Below are 24,889 nucleotides of genomic sequence, written 5' to 3'. Positions count from 1 at the left end.
AACTTATTATTCTTCTGCCACCATTCTATAGCTCCAACTGGCTATTCAGTCACCATAATGTCATCCTGACCCTGCTCAACAGGGTCGTTTCTGGGGGCTCTTGTTCTGAAAGCCATCCACCGTGGTTCTGCTCTTAATGGGGCTCTTAAACACAAGTATCTTGACACCTGACTTTGCTAGGTCAATATTCTTCCAGCTAGAGAGAGATGGAGCTGTGTTTTTCCTGAACTTCCGGGTAGCAGCAAACAACTGGCTGTTTTTAGACTTGTGGTGTTTGCCAATCTCTAGTGACTTAGGAGAGGTCTTATCAAAGTTTCTGTTGGTGGATCTGGAGATTTATTTCCTAGCATTGTTTGGAGAGTGCCGTTTGTTCTGGTCAGTGTGCGCTCTTTCTGCTTTTTGACGTGGTGTCTGTATTCCTCATGTTTCATGAGATGCTGCTCTGGTTCCCAAGTGTGATCCTCACTGTCATAGCCCTTGCATTAAAGCAAATACTCTGTCTTCCCTTCTTATTTTTCCTTTTGTCAACAATTCTTTCAGCCTGTCCTGTTCTAGTTGATGCAGGCCATCATAATCCAGTTTACTCCTTCTCTAAATCCTGTGTACCCAAACCATCGATCATTGCAAACCAGTACTTCCCAAGATAAAACTCTTCAGGTCAGGAATCACAGCCATTTCCTGCCTTAGGAGAACAATGACTTACAGGTAATTTTTCACAAAACCGTAAAATAAACAAATCCATCTAATCTCAATCAGTTAGACCATAAGGTAAGATTTCCATAAACCTTTTAAAAACTTTTTCAATCTTTTGTTATAGAGTGGATCAATCCTGCAAAAAACAAACAAAGAAACAAACAAAACCTTATTATTCTGACACAGGGGCCCAGATTCTCACATCAGTGTGCTTTTGCTATTAATGCTTAATTTATAGGAAAACTAAATAATCCCTTTTACATTTTAGCCAATTTAAGCACACAGAATTCTTTTCACAAGATCAATTTCATAAACTTTCTATAACTTGCTTAAACCTTCAGTTTTGTCCCATCATTGTACCTTAGGATAAAAATGTACATTCTTTTTCACCTTTCTGTATTCATATAGCTTTACCTGACACTGTTTTTACTTCTTTAATTAAAAATAATAAAAATCCTCTAAACTAGGAAAAATTACTTTCCCTTTAACAAAAATCACATTTCTTTGTCTTCTTACAATTTTTTAAATCAAAACTCATCTTACTTTCCTTATAGAGTTTGTATAAAAAATATACGCTCAAAAAAAATGGTTACAGTAAGGCCTAACGACACGTGGAGCTCTCCCTGGCCCAGCTATGCCTCGTGGTTCAGCCTTATCTGCAGCTCTGTTTTTTGTCCTGAGCTCTGCATCTGATACATAATTAAAAATGCTACCTGTTAGGTTTTTCACTAAAAATAAGAGTTGCTAAGAGTTAACATTGTAATTAACGTAAACCTGATCCAAATATACATAAATTGGAAAACTGAAACTGCCTTTGCAAAACTGTAACTGAGGAAATGATGACAGTGACAGAAATCAGACCTAACCGACTCCATCTTGCTTCTAACTTTTAAGCTGTCCTTATTCATTCCTGGGCATTGGCCGAACTAACTTTGGGAAGGAATTCAGTTCATGGTTTGATTCTGAAACAAAATTGATAATAGTCCTTTCCAGAAAAGACCCCCTTCTTTCCTGGGGACCAGTCTGCCTAGGCAGGACTAACAAATTACCTACAAGATTAGAAAGTACAGTTTAGGGGTCATGCAGCCTCTGGTTCCAAGAATCTGAACCTCCCCAAATTGCTCCTGGGGATAACATCACTATTGTAAAACCCAAGGTGAGTGCTTGAGATATTTTGCCGACTCTGCACTCCATGGATCAGCTGACACCACTCAGATCTGTAATCTGGCTCAACCAGTTCTGCCATCCCACCCAGGAACAGAAGACAGCAAGAAAAACTCATTTCGACCCCCTATGATTCCATCTCCAGCCTGACCAATCATCACCCTCCACTTCCCAAGCCCCTTCCCACCAAATTATCTTTAAAAATTCTCATCCCCAAATGTAATAATAAAACTCCGGTCTCCCACATAGCCAGTTGTGTGTGAATTACTCTTTCTCCATCCATTATGATTCCCCTGTCTTGATAAATCGGCTCTGTCTAGGCAGTGGGCAAGGTGAACTCATTGGACGGTTACACTTCCACAGTGTTCCTCTGTATAAGGACATTCCCCAGAGGCCAGTGAACAACCCAAGCCAATCAGCTCACTCTGTGATCCACCCATTCCCTATTTAATATATACTCCATGGTCAAGTCTTTTTTTCATAATACAAAGCAATTTCTGGTACCCCCAAAAGCCAAAGAGATTAGGTAACACAATCCAAAAGAGACTGAAGATGGCAAAGAGGAAGGAGGAATAGGGTGAAGTAAAAATAAATAGAACAATTTTTAAGAAAGGAAGTGAACAGAAGTACTAAGCACATATTTTTTTTTAATGTTTCAGTCAACTAAAAAATTCCTAAAAATAGAATCCAAAAAGAGAAAAAGTATAATGTGTATATATATATATATATATTTATACACACACATATTTAATCTACCTTAGATATCAACTTTTAATTAAGCTGACTTCTAATCGTAGATTTGGAGTTTTGGAGTAAGCCAACTCCACTCAGATTTTTTTAAAAAAAATCCTTTCAAATCTCTTATTATAAGATTTCAGCCGGGACAAATAGCTGATATTTTTGGCTTTTGAACATCCTTGCCAAAGATACCCTCTCAATTACCATAACCAAAGTTATAACCACAGATGCACGCATGACGTATCTCCAAAGAGGTGACAAGTAGTTTTTACAAGATCCAGAATCACCCCAAAAATAACTAAGAGAAAGGAAAGTTTCACTAGCCATAAACAGGGTTTAACCCACATTTCTTTCAGGCCATATTTTCTAGGGTCTTAACTTTACAGCTTACTGTCCATACATGAAGGCCCAAGAGCCTTGGGTCCCCCACCACAGACAGAAGACAGGAAATCAAAAGCTGTCCACGTAAGGGGAAAAGATCAATAATATATTGGTACCCCCAAAGCCACATAAATATTAAACCAAGACAGGCTGGTTCCCTGACCAGGAATCAAACCCATGCTGTGGAGGGTTTTAACAATTAGGCCACAAAGTAGAATGGCCATTGTTATTCCCTAATCAGGAAGCAAACCCAAGCTGTGGTGGAAATTTTAACTACCAGAACTATTTTCGGTCAGAGTTTGCTCTTAATTTAGTCAAGAGAATTTTTAAGGCTAGCCATGAAACTATTAGGCTTCCTTTAAAATATCTGATCTTTTCATTAATAGTGTAGAACAGAAAATCTCTAAAATCTTTAAATTAATAGCACAATGAGAGAGAGAGGCTGGAAAGGCAGTCTTATGCGAAACATTTCAGATAGTCAAATTTTAATTTTTCTTAAGTGGCTGGGGTTTTTAGAGGTGGAATTTGACTTTCTACAGCTGCAGGGATTTTAGTCAAATTTAGAGGAGGCTAGAAGTTGGTTAAATCTAATGGAACATGGACTGAAACAAACAAACAAAAAACAGAAAAAAGCAACCACACGATTTACATAAAATTGAGATTTCTGAGCACGAGGAGAAATTACAGCCAACGGACAGTAAGCCTTGACCTTCAGCTACTAAATCCCCAATGACACCCCGAACCAGCTCCTTACCTGGAGATGGGGCCCAAGCTGAAAACTGCTCTCTGCCATCATGGAAGCAGGAAAGTCGTCTTCCTTGTTAGAAGTAAAAACTCCCAGGAAAGGAGTTCTGCAGCAGAATAAACTTCAGATCTCAACTGGAAATTTTTGAGTGATTAGGGATCTCTGGAGGGAGAAACTCTCAGACTTCAGCAAATCATCCAATAGGTCAGAGCAATAAAGAGCTCCAGCTGGTACTGGGGGCCCAGCAGGAGCGCTGCTACAGGCCAAGAGCCAACTCCACTCAGACAGCCCCTTTGTGGTTATCAAAATGTAAACCAAAAAGTCTCCATCCATTAGAGGTTTATTTGGCCAAAGCTGAGGATGTGCCTGGGAAAAAGCATAGATCACAGATGCTCCTGTGATCTATGTTTTTTCCAAAGGGGTTTTGTGAACTTCAGTTCACAAAAGGGGAACTGCAAGCAGGAGGGAGAAGAAAAGGAGGCAGGCAGTGAGGCAGGTGATCACATTCTTGTGAGGCTCTAATTAGCCTCAGTACATTTTACAGTGAAAAGAGGGAATAGAGGAAAAAGTGAATGATGCATTGTCTCACGCTCAGTGAGTTTTACATAAGATGAAGCAAACGTGGAAAAAGGAAGTAGAGGAAATGAGGCTATGACATAGTGCTGTGAAATTACACCTATCTGGGAGCCAAAGGAAGACAGTATTTGTGACTCAGCTTCTAAGCTTAATTTGCCCTTTGGTATAGTGAGTTCAGGGTCCCAAGGTTCTATTTTTTTTTTCATACCTGTAATTTCTGTTTCCAAAATTGTTCCCCTGCCTTTAAAAACCCTTGCTTATAAGCCACTGGGGAAGTAGGATCGCATACAATAGCGGCCTGATTTTCCTTGCTTGGCACCCTGCAAATAAATGCCCTCCTTTTTCTTGCTGCAAACTTTGGTACAGGTATTTGCCTTTACTGTGCTGGGCCAAACCAAACCAGGTTTGGTTCAGTAACAAGGCATAAATTTTCTCACTTTTAGGTACCCCCACCAACTCTATCTAAGATTCCATCACAGAGAGACAAGGAGCAGGACCCTTTCCCAGAGGCCCACAGCAATGTATAAGCCTGGAGCTCTAATCTGACTCTAGCCTGATAATTCAAATACCTCTGACCTAGTTTTAAAGAGCAGGGAAGTCTGCATGGTCATCTATTGAGTTTCCATTCTGTTGAGTTGGGCAATGGTTCTCAACTCTGAGTGCCTGTGAGAATCACCTAGTGTGTGAGTATTACGGGGGGGACTTTAAAAATACCAATACTGAGCCCCCACAGCAAGCGATCTCCTTCAACTGGTCTAGACCCAGCCCAGGCAATGGCATTTTTAGAAAACATCCCCAGGTGGTTCTATCATGCAGCCAGGTGGAGAGCCAGTGGTGATGGCTTATACTGTAAGCTCTGATTTCTTCAGAGCTTTGTTTTTGATTCTCCAACCAAAATTTTATAACTCAGAATGGTTTTCCTTCCCAGAAAGTACAGCTTTTGTAAATTAAAACCCTTGTTTTTCTCTCATGAATTTCAAAGGCCTGCTTAGAAAGTAAAAAGCCCAGAATCTGACTCTAAATTATCTGCAGTGTGCCTTCTCAGGCAGAAACCCACAAGCCTGAGCCCAGCCTCACTGTGCAGTGATGATAAAGAGAGATGTCGAGTAAGAAAAAGCATTACTTAGTATGGAAAAACAGCAGCTCGTGTATTAAAATCATACCCATTCCCCTGAGCCTGTATCAGAAAAAATTCCAAAGAAGCCAGTTCTCCCTACATCCTCTCGCCCAAGAATCACAGCCAGAGATTTTCTTTTAATCTTACTCCCTAATAAACAAAAAGGCCCTCAGAAACTGTCTGTTTTCTTAACTGCCCCTAACAGTGATCCCTGGGGAAATAAGAATTTTCTCATAAAGGTGTGAGTGGTATATATTCTTCTTGAAAGAATGAAAGTTACATCAAAGTTTTTTTTTGTTGTTGTTTTTCCTGGTGTTTTTCCATTGAAGTATGGAATAGTTACCAATTTTCAGAGTACCTCGTGTAGTTCAGATTTGATAAATTATAGAGCTAATTCATTTGCAAATCTATATGTTAGCATTCCATAGGGTTATTACTTTTTTCTTAGGCTACGTAGCTCCGCTGACTATGCTTGCTACTACTAATGTCAAGGTTAAGCCTTCAGTCTTCAGGGGGTCTAATTAATTACCTTTGCTGTGTTTCAGCCCTTCCTAAAATATATGCATTTAGTCACCAGGGGGACCAGACAATGTAGATAGTTCGAAGTATAAAATATCCAGAGAAATTCAATGACTTTTCTGAGAAAAATACATGTTTTCTTTTTAGGAAGCCAAATAACTGAAATTTTAGAAAAACTCATAATGTATCTAACCCTTTCCCTAACATTTTATTTTTTAAAATTTCAAGCATACAGAAAAGTTGAAAGAATTTTAAGTTAGTATCCATGTACCCACCACCTAGATTCTACCATGAACACTTTCCCGTGATAGCTTTAGCATGCTTCTAACCATCTATCTATGCCTCTGTCTAGTAAACTTATGTTTTTGATGTATATCAAAGAAATTTGCAGAAATCAGTGTACTTCACTTTAAAACACTTTAGTATGTATATAAGTTTTTCCTCTTGGTTGTGTACCAGATTATTAGTATGCATGTAAGTTTTTCCTATTGGTGCTGTACCATATTATACAAAGTGGCTTAAGACAACACGAATTTATTATGTACAATTCTGGGGGTCAAAAATCTGAAATGGGTCATCCAGGGCTCAAATCAAGGTGTCAGCAGAGTTGCTTTTCTTCTGGAGGCTCTAGGGGAGAATCTATTTCCTTGTTTTTTGTAACTTCTAGAAGCCATTCATATTCCTTAGCTTGTGGCCCCTTCCTCCATCTTCAAAACCAGCACCGAGAATTCGTCAAGTCTCTCCCTGGTGTCTGCCCCTCTCTTCATATCTTCTTTGCTGACTCTGGCCCTCCTGCTTCCCTGTTATAGGGGCCCTGTGATTACATTGTGCCTACCCAGATGATCCAAGATAATCAACCCCTCTCAAGATCCTTAATTTAATCACATCTCCAAAGTCCCTTTTGTGGAAAGTAACATACTTATAGGCTCTGGGAACTAGGACATGAATATCTTGCTGGGCAGAAATTATTCATCTAATATAGCATGCATAACTTTTTCATCTTTAACACTCATTGAAGATTTACAGTCAGATGAAAATTAGGAAGCTGACCTATGAATGGGAGTGAATATTGATACAAAAAGAAGGCTAAGAACTGAGGCCTGGGGCACACTTGGAGGTCAGGAAGATGAGGAGGAACCAGCAAAGTAGCCCTGAGAGGAACAGCTGGGGAAGTAAGAAGTGGACATTCAGCAAGTGTGGAATCTGGGAGCCAGAAGAATTTCTAAAGTTTTTCTTAAAAAGGATGATGAGCTGTATCACATGCTGCTTACAGAGCAAAGTTCTATGGTTGAGATCTAGTCACTGGTTGAGTTTAGCAAAGTGGAGATCTCTGGGTACCGTGTTCTGGTGGTGTGGCCAGGGTAAGTGCCTGGTTGGAGTGGTTCCAAGGGAAAAGGAAAGGAGAAGAAGTGGAGTAGGTACAGGAGTGAACCGAGAAGAGGTGAACACATCAGATAACTTTCTCAGGTACTTCTGATTAAAAGAGGAGCAGAGAAAGGGGTGATATCCAATGTTGTCACTATCATCATTATCATCAATTTGACATAGTTGCAAACATTAATCAGCTCTTTTTTTTAGCTCCAGAAAATAAAGGAATAAAAGCAGCATAGAGTAAGAGCCTGTAAGTGCTTAGTTGTAAGTTGTCCTTACCACCACGATTCAACAGGGACACCGCTGAAGAAATTCACAAGGCCCTGATGGCCTAAATTCTGACAATGCTATCAGCAGTCTTGACTTCCGCTCTCCTTTCCATCTTTGTTTCATCTTATTCTTTCATTCTTTCCTTCCTTCCTTTATTCCACAAACATATAAGCCCCCACATCTTTGAAACTTGAATCCGACAGACGGATAAGTGTGAATTGACTAGCAGTAAAATTCTTTTCATTTCTTAATGAAAAATCTTTCATTCTATTCTTGAGAATAAAAATATTCTTAAATTTCAAAACCAGTTGGTTTTATCTTCCAAAAACACACTCTCTGATTTAGTTGTAGACATTTATTTAAATACTTTTACATGTAAATGTCCCTATTTCATAGTTTTTAAAAGCAATTTTTGGAGAGCAAAGTTTAGGCAGCAATATAGGAACAATTTATATTATGAATTTCATTCACTCAAAAAGATAACCATTCTTTTTCCATTTTAAAAACTGCACTCAGAAATGAATGGGGAAGCTTCATGAATGTTTCCATTTTTTTTCTGGGGCTTCACATTTCTGTATTTGATTCTTTCTTGACTTTCTCAGACTCTAGAATTTTTCCTTTTCTCCATTCATATGCACATATCCTTTGTTCTTTTATTTACATTTCACTGTGTCTTCTTAGTCTCCTTAGTCTTCTTGTAATTTCTTTGTCCCAGGTGTAGCTAAGGACGATTCACATACCTAAGACTGCTTAATATTGTTCTTTTAATCATCCCATCTCTATCAACTCTTTCCACACTATAATCCATTATGTGAGTCTAACAATCTCATTCTCCCTTGCTAAGATACTTTTCTCACATCTTATGATTTCCTTATGATTGACTTAACAATTAGAATATTTCACTGAAAACTTCCTGGCTGAAACAAAGAAAACAAAAAGAATCTTTACAACCTTGATACTTACCTGGTAAAATGTTTTCATATGAACACTCAAAGCATTGTATTTGGATCTGGGTACCACATCTTCAGAAGGACAATGACAAATTAAAATGTGCCCATTGGTGAGTGATCAGAAGTTTGAAGGTCATGTCATGAGTAATGAATAAAGGATCTTGGGATGTCCTGTTAGGAAGTAAAAAGTCTGGGGTGGGAGTAGGGACTGGGGTAGTAAGGGACAATAGAAAAAGGGAGAGCCTGGCTGGGATGAGGACTGCCACCATTGGTCAACAGGGTGGCTGACCCAGGAGGATAGTGACACTTGGGACGGAGGGAGGGGAAAATATCTACAGGAGCACCAAGGGGAAAATGTGGTCTCATGAAGCTTCATAGAAAGGTATCTCGCCGGGCGAGGTGGCTCAAGCCTGTAATCCCAGCACTTTGGGAGGCTGAGGCGGGTGGATCACAAGGTCAGGAGATCGAGACCATCCTGGCTAACACTGTGAAACCCCGTCTCTACTACAAATACAAAAAACTAGCCGGGCGTGGTGGCGGGCGCCTGTAGTCCCAGCTACTGGGAGGCTGAGGCGGGAGAATGGCGTGAACCCGGGAGGCGGAGCTTGCAGTGAGCCGAGATCGCACCACTGCACTCCAGCCTGGGTGACACAGCCAGACTCCGTCTCAAAAAAAAAAAAAAAAAAAAAAAAAAAGAAAGGTATCTCATCCATTCCCCACACCCACTTGGCCATGGGCTTTTGCTACTTCCCCAAGTTAGCCTAATGAGCAGAGGTGGTTGATGGTCTCAAAGGACTGACAATGAGACCACCGTAAACAAAATCTTGGGACAATTTAAGAAAAACAGTTACTGTGAAAGAATAACCACAAACAGAACAGCCTACAGCAGAAGAAGCAGACCTATTGACAGACATGAACAGGAATCTTAATACCAAATAAAACATTGCAAATATGAAACAAGAATAAGTGGTTTGAAGGAGAGCCAATCAAAGGTACTAGATAAAAAAATTACAATTGCCAATATAAGGAATAGGTTGAAGAACTGAATGAATGACAAATGGGTAGAATCTAGAAACAGATCCATATGTCCATGGGAACTTGGAATATGTATGTAGCATCATAGCCTGGTAAAGGGAAGATGAATTCATCAATAGTCCCTAGAAAACTGGTTAATCATGTGGGAAAAACTTGGAGTAGATGCCCGCCTTTTTCTATATACAAAAATAAACTTTAGGTAGAGTAAAAGCCTAAACATGAAAGGCAAAGCCATACATCTGTTGGAAGTAAATGTAGAATTGTTTTTTGTGACACTGGAATGGAGAAGAATTTTGTAAGGTGCTAAAAAGTACAGACCGCAAGGGAAACAATCAATGGAGTTAATGACACCAAAATTAATTTCTGATACCACAAAGTTACCAGATGTATGATAGATTTGGAGGTGACAAAGTGGTAATAACTGACAAAAAGTAATAACTAGAGAACACAGAAAACTCCTGCAAGTGGATAAGAAAAGGATGAGGATATCGTAGGGGACCCTGCTGATGCCCTGCCCACATTCCTGGCCCATCTCTGAGTTCCCCTGCAGTTATGATCGATGGTTCCCAGCATGCACACTGCTTCCCACCTGTGTGGGAGGCTCACTCTTTCTCAGCCTCAAGGTTTTTTCAGGTGCTGTGGGAACTTGCTCAATTTAGGTTCAGTGCAAATTGGACAAGTTAGTGGCTGAATCTCGCCAGGGGCAGCTCTCAACCGAAGAGGACCAGTGAATAGCATATAAACAGCCTAGCTTCCCCATATCCTGGTAGGACAATTCTGAGGTATGTTCAACACAGGTCCTCAGAGGGTCCTCAGTGGGACTGAGCCCTGGTTGCCCACAGCAATTATCTGCCCATAACTTACCCTTTAGTGGGTTTTCTCCTTTCCTTTTCTTGCTGTCTTTACTCCCTTGCTTGTACTTCTGAATAAATGACCTGCTCCCAAGTCTGTGACTGAGACCTGCTTTCCAGGTAACACAAATTAGGACAGATACACATAAGCGTTTCACAAAAGGGGGAAGTGGAAAGCCTGGCAAGCGTAGGAAGAGATACTCAACTTAATAAGCAGAGAAATGGGCCAGGCACGGTGGCTCACGCCTGTAATCCCAGCACTTTGGGAGGCCAAGGCGGGTGGATCACGAGGTCAGGAGATCGAGACCATCCTGGCTAACATGGTGAAACCCCATCTCTACTAAAAATACAAAAAATTAGCTGAGCATGGTGGCACGTACCTGTAGTACCAGCTACTCATGAGGCTGAGGCAGGAGAATCACTTGAACCCCGGAGACGGAGGTTGCAGTGAGCTGAGATTGTGCCACTGCACTCCAGCCTGGGTGACAGAGTGAGACTCCGTCAAAAAAAAAAAAAAAAAAAAAAAAAATCAGAGAAATGAGAAGTATATAGGGAAGTACAAATTTATGTGAAAAGTGTGGAAAAAATTAAAAAACCTCGATTTCCTAAAGTGCCTATGAGAATTCGGAGAGGTAGAACCCCCATAAATCACTAGCAAGGTCATTCTGGAGAGCAATTAGCAATGTTTAGTGGGTTTGCCTAGATGCACACCCTATGATCTCACAAATCCTCTTCTATGTGTAGGCCCCACACAAACTCCCACACTCCCACCCTACCTGGTCTATGAATCAAACTGATCTTCAGGGTTCCTGGTAATCTTACCATATTTCTCAAGTCCATCACTCTCCTCAACTTCTTTCTTCTCGTATCTTCTCTTTCTTCCTCACATTCAGCTGATGACCTCACTTCTTATTGAATTGAGAATATAGAAGCAAGCAGAAAAATATTTCCCCACATTCCCATTGCCAAATCTACCAATCTACCAGTAAGTGTGCCTGTATCCTCTGCCTTGCTCCCTTCCTGACACTAACTCTTTCCGTCTCTCTCATCTCTTCATGAACCATATTTCTAGACCGTCACCACTGTCTCCTGATCATCAATTTCTCCCACCTGTTGGGTCATTCACACCAGTATGCTGCAGCAGTCCCTACATAGCAGGAGGAGGAGAATGAGGGACAGGGGCAGGAAGGGAAAGCAGAGAAGAGAGAGGAGGAAAGTGGAAGAAAAAAGGAAAGAAAACATCCCTCTTTTATACATTCCCCTTTATGTTTTGCTTCATATTTATGCTTCCCTTTACAGCAAAATGTCTCCAAAGAATTGTCTATAATTCTCAGTCTTCCCCTTATCGGGCCCATCAATACCAGTGACATAATAGATGGATTCCTCTGTCTTGAAGCCCTTTCTTCACTGCTCCAGGGATGCTTCTCTCTTGCTTGAGTCTTCTGTCTCATGGCGTCTACTTCTCAGTTTCCTTTGCTGGCTCCTCATCCCCTTCCCAGACTCCGTGTGTTGCCTTGCTCCAGGGCTCAGTCCCTTACTTGTTCTCGTCTCAGTCTACACTCACTCCCTGTGTAAGCTTGGCTTTAATATCATACGTACCAGGACAACTTTCTAGTTTTATTTCTAGCACAGACCTTAATCTCAAATTCCAGAACTAACCTCTTGACAGCTCCACTTGGATGTCTGATAAGCAAGTCAAACTTAAAATGTTAAAACCAAACCATTGGTTTTCCCCTGAAACCTGTTCTACCTGTTGTCTTCCTCTTAATAAATGGCACAACTTTATCTTCCCAGCTGCTCAAGTCAGAACTCTTGGGGTCACCCCTGATGCTTCTCTTCCTCCCATGCCCCATATCCAGTCTATTAACAAATCTCATTGGCTCTACTTTCCAAATTTGCAGCAGTATTCCTACCCTTCTCCCACCTCCACCACCACCACTCAGTCCAAGCACCACCATCTCTTCTCAGGACAATTGCAGCGGTCTCCTAACTGGATTCTCCCTCTCATCCTTACTCTCCTGTCATCTATTCTCCACTCAGCTTCCAGAGGGATCATTTCAAAAAGCCAGGTCTTGTCATTCTTTTCCTTGAAATCCTTCCTACTTCACTCAGAATAGAAGCATCAGTCTTTACATGGCCTGGGGACCCTATCTGATTTGGCTCCAGCCTATTCCTGTGGTCTCATATCTCCCGTGCTCCCCTCCAGCCTCCCTTCACTCAGTCTGCTTTAGCCTCACCCACTGCTAGTTCTGGAACAAGTCTTGCACTTGCCATTCCCTCTGCCTGGAATGCTCCTTTTCCAGATATTAGTGTGGCCCGCTCTCTAACTTCATTCACGTCCCTATTCAAATGTTACCACGTTCTCAGAGAGACTTTTCCTGACCCCTGTATTTGAAACAGCCTCTTCCATTGCTGTCCTGTTATCTTGATTTATTTTCTTCCTTGCACTTATATAACCTAGCATTGTGTGTTTATTGTCTATTTATTTTTTTCCCACACTAAAAAAGGGAAGGGATTTTGTCTACTCCCAATCATGCTGTACCCCCAGTACCTACTTGTATTTAGCACAGACTGGCACCAGACAAATATATTTTCAATAAAAGAATGAACAGGCACACAAGCAAAGCTTGAGCACTAAGCAAAGATTTTCATCCCAGCATTTTACATAAAAAAAAACTGGAAACAAGCTTCATGCCCTTCAATGAGAGAATGAAGAAATAAAATGCAGTCCAAGCAAAAAGAATGAAATGCTGTTCAGCTGTTTCAAGGAACAAACTAGAGTCGTGTATCCAGCTATGAAAATGGGTAGGTCTTAAAAACATAAAGCTGAGGGGAAAAAGTAACAAGGAAGATGAAATAAAGAGTATAATATGAACGAATACTAGGACTGAGAAATGGGGAATAAAAAGAAGACATTTTTAAATAAAATAAATAATATAATACAAGAAAATAGAATAAGGGTTCTTCCATAAACCCACAATGATAGTGTGTTATGAACTAAGTTGAACCGTATGTTTAAGGTTTAAAAATAATGTATGTGTGAAAAAAATAAGAGTTGCCTTGGGAAGTACTTATTTACTTAACTGAAAAATATGGGATAGGATTCCTAAGAGGTGTAGGTGAGACCAGTGGGGCCTGATCCCATCAGGGAAGGCTTTGTGGAAGCAGGGAGACTTGAGGTGTTCCTTGAAGGATGAAAATGATATGAACAATGTAAGCAAAGAGCAGTAGCAAGACATTCTAGTGGGCCCCAAAACTCTGGAAGTAGGAAAGCTGGATATAGATCGATCAGCCTCAGGAGATGGCTCACAGTGTAGGGGAAGGGGTAGAAGAGATAAAGATAAAATTGAACATACTTGCTAAGATCAGATGGTAGAATGCCTTGGCTAGACTAAGGAATTTGGACTTGATTCTAACACTGGTGATACTAATTTTGTGTAACACTTGCCCAGTGTCACCCAACTATTAATGTGGAAGCCAGCATTTGACTTCCAACAGTCTGATTCCAGAATTCCTACTTTTAACTGCCATGCTTAACTTCTTTCAGTGAGCAACAGGAATCTAGTCAAGGGTTCTGAGAATTGCAAGGTAATGGACAAAGGATTTTAGCAGGTGGGTTCACCAGAAGTGTGCGGAATGGCTTGCATGAGGCATGCTCACTGGAGGTGAGCAGTCTGTGAGGAGGGGAGTGTGACAATGTCCATGTGAGCTGATAACACACTGACTAGCATGCTGCCAGGGAGATGGGACAGGGAGGGACCAATGAGATAGAACCAATGGGGTTGACCAATCAGACAGGCCACAAATTTGTTTTGTGGCCTTCCTGTGTGCTAGACATTGGTCTAGGCTCTGAGGACAGTGTAGTGAAAGAGATGAACACAGATAACTAACTACTAGTAAGCACACACACTACTGTCAGGTAAAAGGAATGCAAAGGTCCAACCTAAAGCAGAAGGAGGGTGGTCTTTGTATTTAATTAGAGCTCTTCTTATTAAAATAACAAATGTTAAGCATTAAGTAGTCTTAATGTTTCATACCCTTGAAAAAATTAATTCTGAAAAAACAAATCATGGTTTTAGAATTTCTTTCTATAACCAAAAAGGTAGAATATTTGCCTTTAAGAAATGGATTCCCTTTTCAAGTTAATCATCTTTATCTGAAAATGCAAAGAAGGTGGCTTAATGGTCATTGAATTGACAGATGTAACTGGAACTCTAATCTGGTTCTGTGATGCACAATTATACAGAAATGTAAGATCTGAGTTTGTGGATAACGAATGTGTTATCTTCAAGCAGATTTTAGAAATCAGAATGAGCAGAAATTTTAACTGGAAGATCAAAAGTACAAATCAACAAAATTCATCCCCAGGCAGAGGTTGCACAAGATGTAGCAATTTTTTATGAATATTTATATATTCACATGAATCATTCTTTACTTGCCTTATTTAGTAAGTTATTTGACCCTCTTAGACATTCTTTTATTCATGAAATGTAATTGCACTGCCATCAAAATGACTATAATATCTGATACCTATGCAGACATTTATCTTCTGTTTTTGTTTTTAACTTTTGTTTTAAGTTTAGGGGTACACGTGCTGGTTTGTTACATAGGTAAACTTGTGTCATGGGGGTTTGTTGTACAGATTATTTCATCACCCAGGTATTAAGCCTAGTACTCATTAGTTATTTTTCCTGATCCTCTCCCTCCTCCCACCCTCCACCCTCCAGTCTGCCCCAGTGTGTGTTGTTCCCTTCTATGTGTCCATGTGTTTTCATCATTTAGTTCCCATTTATAAGTAAGAACATGTGGTATTTGGTTTTCTGTTCCTGTGTTAGTTTGCTAAGGATAATGGCCTCCAGCTCCATCCATGTTCCTGCAAAGAACATGATCTTGTTCTTTTTTATGGCTGCATAGTATTCCATGGTGTATATGTACCACATTTTCTTTATCCAGTCTATCATTCATGGGCATTTAGGTTGATTTCATGTTTTTGCTATTGTGAAGAGTGCTGCAATGAACATATGCATGCAAGTGTCTTTTTAAATTTTATTTTACTTTAAGTCAGGTTTGTTACATAGGTATACACGTGCCCGTCATCTAGGTTTTAAGCCTTACATGCATTAGGTATTTGTCCTAATGCTCTCCCTCCCCTTGCCCCGACCCCAACAGGCCCCAGTGTGAGATGTTCCCCTCCCTGTGTCCATGTTTTCTCATTGTTCAACTCCCACTTATGAATGAGAACATGCAGTGTTTGCTTGTCTGTTCCTGTGTTAGTTTGCAGAGGATAATGGTTTTCAGCTTCATCCGTGTCCCTGCAAAGGTCATGAACTCATTCTTTTTTATGGTTGCATAGTATTCCATGGTGTATATGTACCACATTTTCTTTATGCAGTCTATCATTGATGGGCATTTGAGTTGGTTCCAAGTCTTTGCTATTGTAAATAGTGCTGCAATAAACATACGTATAAAAACCCTAGAAGAAAACCTAGGCAATACCCTTCAGTACACAGACTTCATAGGCATAGACTTCATGACTAAAACACCAAAAGCAATTGCAACAAAAGCCAAATTGATAAATGAGATCTAATTAAGCTAAAGAGCTTCTGCGCAGCAAAAGAAACTATCATTAGAGTGAACAGGCAACCTACAGAACGGGAGAAAATTTTTGCAGTCTATCCATCTGACAAAGGTCAAGTATCCAGAATCTACAAGAAACTTAAAAAAATTTATAAGAAAAAAACAAACAACCCCATCAAAAAGTGGGCAAAGGATATGAACAGACACTTCTCAAAAGAAGACATTTATGTGGCCAACAAACATATGAAAAAAAGCTCATCATCACTGGTCATTATAGAAGTGCAAATCAAAACCACAATGAGATGCCATCTTATGCCAGTTAAAATGGCAGGTGTCTTTATAATAGAATGATTCATATTCCTTTGAGTATATACCCAGTAATGGGATTATTGGGTTGAATGGTATTTCTGTCTTTAGGTCTTTGAGGAATCACCACACTGTCTTCCACAATGGTTGAACTAATTTACACCCCCACCAACAGTGTATAAGCATTCCTTTTCTCCATAGTGTTGCCAATATCTGTTATTTTTTACTTTTTATTAATAGCCATTTTGGCTGGTATGAGATGATATCTCATTGTGGTTTTGATTTGCATTTCTCTAGCAATCAGCAATATTGAGCTTTTTTTCATATGATTGTTGGCCATATGTATGTCTTCTTTTGAAAGGTCTGATCATGTCCTTTGCCCACTTTTTAATGGAGTTGCTTGTTTTTTCTTGTAAATTTGTTTAAGTTCCTTATAGATGATGGATATTAGACCTTTGTCAGATGCATAGTTTGCAAAAATTCTCTTCCATCCCATAGGCTATCTATTTACTCTGTTGATAGTTTCTTTTGCTGTGCAGAAGCTCTTTAGTTTAATTAGATCTCATTTGCCAATTTTTGCTTTTATTGCAATTGCTTTTGGTGTCTTTGTCATGAAATTTTTGCCTGTGCCTATGTCCTGAATGGTATTGCCTAGGTTGTCTTCCAGGGTTTTTATAATTTTGGGTTTTACATTTATTACTTTTATAATTTTGGGTTTTACATTTAAGTCTTTAATCCATCTTAAATTATATCTTATAGGGTGTAAGAAAGGGGTCCAGTTTCAATCTTTGGCATATGGTTAAGCTAGTTATTCCAGCACCATTTATTGAATAGCTAATCCCTTCCCCATTGCTTGTTTTTGTCAGGTTTGTCAAAGATTAGGTAGTTGTAGGTTTATGGTCTTATTTCTGTGTTCTCTTTTCTGTTCTATTAGTTTAGATGTCTGTTTTTGTACAAGTACTATGCTGTTTTGATTACTGTAACCTGGTAGTATAGTTTGAAGTTGGGTAATATGATGCCTCCAGCTTTGTTCTTTTTGCTTAGGATTGCCTTGGCTATTTGGACTTTTTTGCTTACATATGAATTTTAAACAGTTTTTTTCTAGTTCTGTGAAAAATCTCAATGGTAGTTTAAAGGAATAGTATTGAATTTATAAATTGTTTTGGGCAGTACAGCCATCTTAACAATATTGATTCTTTCTATTCTTTCTATCCATGAGCATGGAATGTTTCTACATTTCTTTGTATCATCTCTTTTTCTTTGTACAGTGGTTTGTAGTTCTCTTCATAGAGATCTTTCACTCCTCTAGTTAGCTGTATTGCTAGATATATTATTCCTTTGTGGCAGCTGTAAATGGGAGTTAGTTCCTAATTTGGCTCTTGACTTTACCATTGCTGGCGAATAAGAATGCTAGTGATTTTGGTGATTTTTGCACATTGGTTTTGTAACCTGAGACTTTGCTGAAGGTGTTTATCAGCTTAAGAAGCTTTTGAGTGCAGACTATGAGGTTTTCTAGATATAGGAACATGCTGTCTGCTGAGATAGTTTGACTTCCTCTCCTCCTATTTGGATGTCGTTTCTTTCTTTCTTTTGTCTGACTGCCCTGGCCAATACTTCCAATACTATGTTGCATGGGAGTGTTGAGAGAGGGCATCCTTGCCTTGCACTGATTTTCAAAGGGAATGCCTCTATCTTTTGCCCACTCAGTATGATGTTGGCTGTGGGTTTGTCATATATGACTTTCATTATTTTGAGGTATGTTCCTTCAATACTTAGTTTATTGAGAGCTTTTAACATGAATGAATGTTGAATGTTGAATTTTGTTGAAAGCCTTTTCTGCATCTATTGACATAATTATTTGGTTTTGTCTTTAGGTCTGTTTATGTGATGAATAATCACATTTATTGATTTACATATGCTGAGTCACCTTGCCTCCTGGAGATAAAGCCTACTTGATCATGGTGGATAAGCTTTTTGATGTACTGCTGGATTCAATTTGCCAATATTTTGTTGAGGGTGTTTGCATTGATATTCATCAAGGATACTGGCCTGAATTTTTCTTTTTTTGCTGTATCTCTGCCAGGGTGTTGTATCTCTGCCAGGGTTTTGTATCAGGATGATGCTGGCCTCATAGAATGAGTTAGGGAGGAGTCTCTCCTCCTCAATTTTTGGGAATAGTTTTAGTAGGAATGGTACTAGCTCTTCTTTGTACACCTGGTAGAGTTCAACTGTGAATCTGTCTAGTCTTGGGCTTTTTTTGGTGGGTAGGCTATTTACTGCCTCAATTTTAGAGCTCATTGCTAGTCTGTTCAGGGACTCAATTTCTTCCTGGTTCAGTCTTAGGAGGGTATATGTGTCCAAGAATGGAATGTAACAATTTCTTCCATATTTTCTAGTTTATATGCAATCAGGTGTTCATAATATTTTCTGATGGTTGTTTGTATTTCTGTGGGATTGGTGCTAATATCTCCCTTGTTGCTTCTGATTGTGTTTATTTGGATATTCTCTCTCTTCTTCTTTATTAGTCTAGCTAGTAGTATATTTTATTATTATTTTTTAAAAATCTAGCTCCTGGATTCATTGATCTTTTTAATGGTTTTTCATGTCTCAATCTCCTTCAGTTCAGCTCTGATTTTCGTTATTTCTTGTTTTCTGCTAGCTTTGGAATTTGTTTGCTCTGGGTTCTCTAGTTATTTTAGTTGTGATGTTAAGTTTTTAATTTGAGATCTTTCTAACTTTTTGATATGGGCATTTAGTGCTATAAATTTCCCTCTTAACACTACCTAAGCTGTGTCACAGAGATTCTGGTATATTGTATCTTTGTTCTCATTAGTTTAAAAAACTTCTTGATTTCTACCTTAACTTCATTATTCAAAAATCATTCAGGAGCAGGTTATTCAATTTCCATGTAATTGCATAGTTCTGAGCAAATTTCTTAGTCTTGATTTCTAATTTGATTCTGCTGTGGTCCAAGAGACTGTTATAATTTCAGTTCTTTTGCATTGCTGAGGAGTGTTTTACTTCCAATTATGTGATTGATTTTAGACCATGTGCCATGTGGTAATTGGAAGAATGTGTATTCTGTTGTTTTTGGGTGGAGATTTCTGTAGATATCTATCAGGTCCATTTTATCCAGTGCTGAGTTTAGGTCCTGCATATCTTTGTTAATTTTCTGTCTTGATGATCTATTGTCAGTGAGGTGTTAAAATTTTCCACTTTTATTGTATGGGAATCTAAGTTTCTTTGAAGGTCTTTAAGAACTTTCTCTATAAATCTGGGTGCTCCTGTGTTGGATGTATACATAATTAGGACAGTTAGGTCTTCTTGTTGAACTGAACCTTTTACCATTATGTGATGCCCTTCTTTGTCTCTTTTGATCTTTGTTGGTTTAAAGTTTGTTTTGTCAAAAACTAGGATTGCAACTCCTACTCTTTTTCTGTTTCCCATTTGCTTAGTAGATTTTTCTCCTTATTTTGAACCTATGTATTTCATTGCATGTAAGATGGATCTCTTGAAGACAGCATACTAGTGGGTCTTGGTTCTTTATCCAGCTTCTCACTCTGTGTCTTTTAATTGGGGCTGTTAGCCTGTTCACATTTAAGGTTAATATTGATATATGTAGATTTGATCTTGTCATCATGATGCTAGCTGGTTATTTGCACACCTGTTTATGTGGTTGCTTTGTAGTCTCACTGGTCTGTGTACTTCAATGTGTTTTTGTAGTGGCTGATAAGAGTCTTTCCTCTTCATATTTAGTGTTTCCTTCAGAAGCTCTTGTAAGGAAGGTCTGATGGTAACAAATTCCCTCAGTGTTTGCTTGTCTGAAAAGATCTCATTTCTCCTTTGCTTATGAAGCTTAGTTTGGCCAGATATGAAATTCTGAGTTGGAAGTTCTTTTAAGAATGTTACTATTGGTCATCGATCTCTTCTGGCTTATGGAGTTTTAGCTGAGATGTCTGTTGTTAGATTAATGGGCTTCACCTTGTATGTGTCCTGGCCTTTCTCTCTAGATTCTTTTAACATTTTTTCCTTTCATTTCAACCTTGGAGAACCTGATGATTATGAGTCTTGGAGATAATCTTCTAATGAAGTATCTTACTGGGGTTCTCTGCATTTCCTGAATTTGCACGTTGCCCTCTCTAGCTAGGATGGGGAAGTTCTCATGGATGATATTCTAACATATGTTTTCCAAGTTAGTTCCATTCTTTCCATCTCTTTCGGGTACACCAGTAAGTCATAGATTTGATCTATTTACATAATCCCATAATTCTCAGAGATTTTGTTCATTCCTTTGCATTGTGTTTTCTCTACTCTTGTCTGCCCATCTTATTTCAGAAAGCCAGTCTTCAAGTTCTGAGATCCTTTCCTCCACTTGGTCTATTCTGCTATTAATACTTGCATTATGAAATTCTTATAGTGTGTTTTTCAGTTCTATCAGGTCTGTTACATTCTTCTCTATACTGGCTATTTTGTTTGTTAGCTCCTGCAATGTTTCATCGTGATTTTTAGCTTCCTTGCACTGGATTTCAATGTACTCTGGTAACGCAATGAACTTATAACTATTTATATTCTGGATTCTACTTCTGTCATTTCAGCCATCTCAGCCTCAGCCCAGTTCTGAACCCTTGCTGAAGAGGTGATAAGGTCATTTGGAGGAAAGAAGGCACTCTGGCTCTTTCAGTTTTTAGCATTCTTGTGCAGATTCTTTCTCATCTATGAGGGCTTATCTACCTTTAATCTTTGAGGTTGCTGACCTGTGGATAGGTTTTTTTTCTTTTATCCTATTTGATGACCTTGAGGGTTTATTGTGTTATACGGTGTATTCAGCCAACTGGCTTCATTTCTGGGAGATTTTAGGGGGCCAGTGCTCAGCCTCCAACTCCTGGACTGTGAGCTCTAACTCTGAGGGATTTGTATTGGGTCCCAACTTTGTTCTCCAGCTCCTCAAGGTTTGGAGTCCACTGTGCTTGGGGGTGGGCTGAGGTGCAGCAGGTTTAACACAGTGCCAGTAGATGTGAGGGTGCCTGTCTCCCTGAGGGAATTTACCACAGTGGAGGAGGCAAGGCAGCTGGTGACCTTGTGTGCTGTTGCACTGGAGATGGTGCTGGCTTGGGGCAAGGTGCTGGCTGGCACAGGTCTGGGTGCCTTCTCTGCCCTGCAAACAGGAGTAATAGCTCAGGGGGTGGGAGAATCCCCTGTTCTCTGCACAGTGTTAGCACGAGGGCAGGATACTGGCAGTGGTGGGATTTGCTGGCTTGATGCCCACCAAGGCTCTGTCTACAATGGTGGTCAGTGGAGGGTTCGGGGACGCTGCACACCTGTATGCTGGTTGGCCAAGTAAAGCAAAACCTGGTCATGCAGACATGCATGAACAAAGTGGTCTGGGGAGTAGCCATGGGCTCAGGGGAAGTTCCAGTATGGGGAGGGAACATGTGGACTGGTGTACAGCCGTAGGGGCCACCTTGCTGGAGCTCTCCAGCAAGCTCTCCATGGTCTGCCAGCACAGAAGCTATGTTGTGGGCCCCCAGGGCACCCAAGACTTTCCTGTAAGCATATGTGGCCAGGCTAGGGCCCTGGGAGTGGCCAATAGACCAAGGAGTGCAAAGGTCGGAGCAGCCCTATCTGATGTGCAAAACCATTCTGCAGAAATCAGGCCAAATAGTTCCCCTAGGGCTAAAGTCTCTTATGGGAGCAATTTGAGCCTAGAGGGATGGCTGTTCCTGGCCATGCTCCACTACAGGCACTTTCACACCAAACCACCTGTGCTGCACATCAGCTGGCTACCTGCCCCACCACTTTGCTTGTCTCCTGGGGGCTCTACCCCAGAGGGATGTGGACCAGCAATTGCTCAGTGCAATCAGCCCAGGATGGAGGATCTGTGCCATGGACCCAAGCCAGGGGTTCCCTGTCTGGTGATGAGCAGTGGGGTTGTGTGGGACCTAGGGGAGATGGACCGGCCTCCTTTCCTTGGGTCAACTGTAGCTTGTTGGACATGTGGATAATGCACTTAGGGTCTTTGCTTCTTTGTTAGTCCAAGGATAGCAAGGACAGTCTCACCATGGAGGCAGTGTTGGAGAAGCTTTCAGTTGTCCCTGAAAATTCTGTCTGGGGAGTTGCTGAGTTGCTACTGGCTTGATAGCTCTGGTAGGGGGTGGCTAGAGGCCCAGGCCTGGAGGACCTACCTATTGAGGAGATATGGAAACAGGCACCTACATAATAGTCTGGACACTTTTCTGTAAGGCTACTGTATGTAGTATGCTGGGAGTCCTCTCCAGTTCCTAGTCCCCTTGGAATTTCCAGTACCTGGAGGTATCACCAGTGAAGGCTATGAAACAGCAAGGATGGCAGCCTATCCCTCCCTCTGGGAGATCCATCCTAAGGAGGTACAGACCTTTTGCTAGCCTGAATGTGCCTATAGGAGGTGGCTGAAGACTCAGTTGGGAGGTCTCACCCAGTGAGGAGAAATGGGGTTGGGGATATGCTTAAAAAAGAAGTCTGGCCACATTTTCACAGAGCAGCTGTATTGTTCTTGGAGTCTGCTACAGGCCTCAATCACCTTAGACACTCTAAAGCCCAAAGGCTGGAATGGCTAAATTGCCCAAACAGCAAAGATGGTGGCCCACCCCTCCCTCTGGCAGCTTTGTCCCAGGGAGGTTTGAAACCTCTGTCAGCTGGAGAACACTGGCTGGGGTGCCTGGAGGCCCCAGTCATGAGGTCCTGTCAAGTCAGAAAGGATGGGATGGAGGAATCACTTAAAGAAGCAGTCTGGTCATGTTTTTGCAGAGCCGCTCTCCTGTGCTGGGGTACCATTTCCTCCACTGGTCGGTTGGATTCTCCAAAGCCTGAAGGCTGGAATGGCTAAGTCACCCAAACAGCAAAGATGGCAGCTCGCCCCACTGCTTCTGGGAGCTCCATCCCAAGGGGTTTTCAAAACTCTGTTGACTGGAGAACACTGGAGAGGGTGGCTGGAGACCACAAGTTGGGAAATCTTATGTAGTGAGGAGGAACAGGATCAGGGAATCACTTTAAAAAGCAGTCTTGCCATATTTTCATAAAGCAGCTGTCCTATGCTAGAGGATACCTTCTGCCTCTGGACAGCTTGGACTCTCTGAAGGCTGGAATGGCTGAGTCACCCAAGCAGCAAAGATGGCAGCCCACCCCCTCCCCTTGGGAGCTCCTTCTTAGGGAGGTGCAATACCACTACTGGTGGCTGGCTGGAACTCCAAGCCAGTGGGACTTATCCTGCAAGGAGTGGCGGAACTGGGGCCTGCAGACTGTTGCTGCTCGGCCCCCTCTTTCCTAGGGTTATAGAGGTATAACCTCCTGCTTTGCCAGAGTTGTGGCTGCTTTTGCCAGGAAGCTCAAAGATTGCAAGTATCTAAGGCTCCCGGGTCTCCATGCATGCCCCTGACCTGAGCAGCTGCATTGCTGAGACTCCACATAGTTCTATGTGTCAGACTAAAGGCTCTGGTAGAGTGGGTTCACAAGGGGATCCCCTGACCTGAGGGTTGCAAAGATCCATGGGAGAAGCATGGGTTTCCGAGGTTGCATATTCAGTCACTGCTTCTCTGGGGAGGGTGGGAGTTACCTTGGCTCCATGTTGCTCCCGGGGTGAAGCCTTACCTTGTCTTGCTTTTCTCCATGGCCCTGTATGGCATGGGAAATGGTTGGCCCTATATGGCATGGCCCTGTATGGCATGGGATGGTTCCCTATGCACCCAAGAAGTTACTGGAAGTCACTGAAAGGTCTGGGCTCAAAGGATTCCTTAGTCACAAATGAGGGGGCCCAGACAGAATAAATGTCTCCACAGATATTAGTGTAGGAGGATAATGGCTGAGACCAGATGCCTGCTTCCACCAGTATCTTGACCCAGTGAAGCCCACCTTCCCCTAGTGCCCCTTAGACACAGGAGGATACCCACCCGGATTGAGGAAATTAAGTTTCCACTGCCTGGCAAAATAAGGCCTCGATTGAAAATTTAAATGAATTGTAGAGAATACGGAGAAACAAACTTCGGTTTGTAAATGGAAATATAATACAGATCTATCTATATATAAATGCTAGATACAGAGATCTATATCTCATATGCTGTATGCTCTGATCTACATGCTATACATAATTAATTTCTTTTTGTCCAGATGAATAGAAAGTGCCATCGGAGTAGGTATATCAGTAAAGGAATGTTTTGGCTAAAATAAAAGAAAACATGGGCTGGGTGAGGTGGCTCATGCGTATAATCCCAACACTTTGGAAGTCCGAGGTGGGCTGATTACTTGAGTCCAGGAGTTTGAGACCAGCCTGGGCAACATGGGAAAATCCCGCCTCTACAAAAAATACAAAAATTAGCTGGGTGTGGTGGCGCATGCCTATGGTCCCAGCTACTTGGGAGGCTGAGGCAGGAGAATCACTAAGCCCAGGAGATTGAGGCTGCAGTGAGCCAAGATCACACCACTGCACTCCAACCAGGGTGACAGAGTGAGACACCATCTAAAAAACAAAAAACAAAAGACATGACCCCCAAAACATAAGAATTGGAGATTTTTATTTTTCACATGACAATAAGTTTGGTAGTGGGCAGTTGCTGACTGCTCAGTG

General features: G+C 41.0%; 1 pseudogene; it reads right to left on the bottom strand.

Annotated features, from left to right (window-relative positions):
- LOC104673192 overlaps window positions 1-24,889 on the bottom strand; it is a 112,422-nt pseudogene that overhangs the window by 1,863 nt on the left and 85,670 nt on the right.

This window comes from Rhinopithecus roxellana, chromosome 1 (genome assembly GCF_007565055.1).
Source record: "Rhinopithecus roxellana isolate Shanxi Qingling chromosome 1, ASM756505v1, whole genome shotgun sequence".
NCBI lineage: Eukaryota > Metazoa > Chordata > Mammalia > Primates > Cercopithecidae > Rhinopithecus > Rhinopithecus roxellana.
The sequence above is the reverse complement of the archived record's forward strand: the minus strand, read 5'-3'. Positions and strand labels throughout refer to the sequence as shown.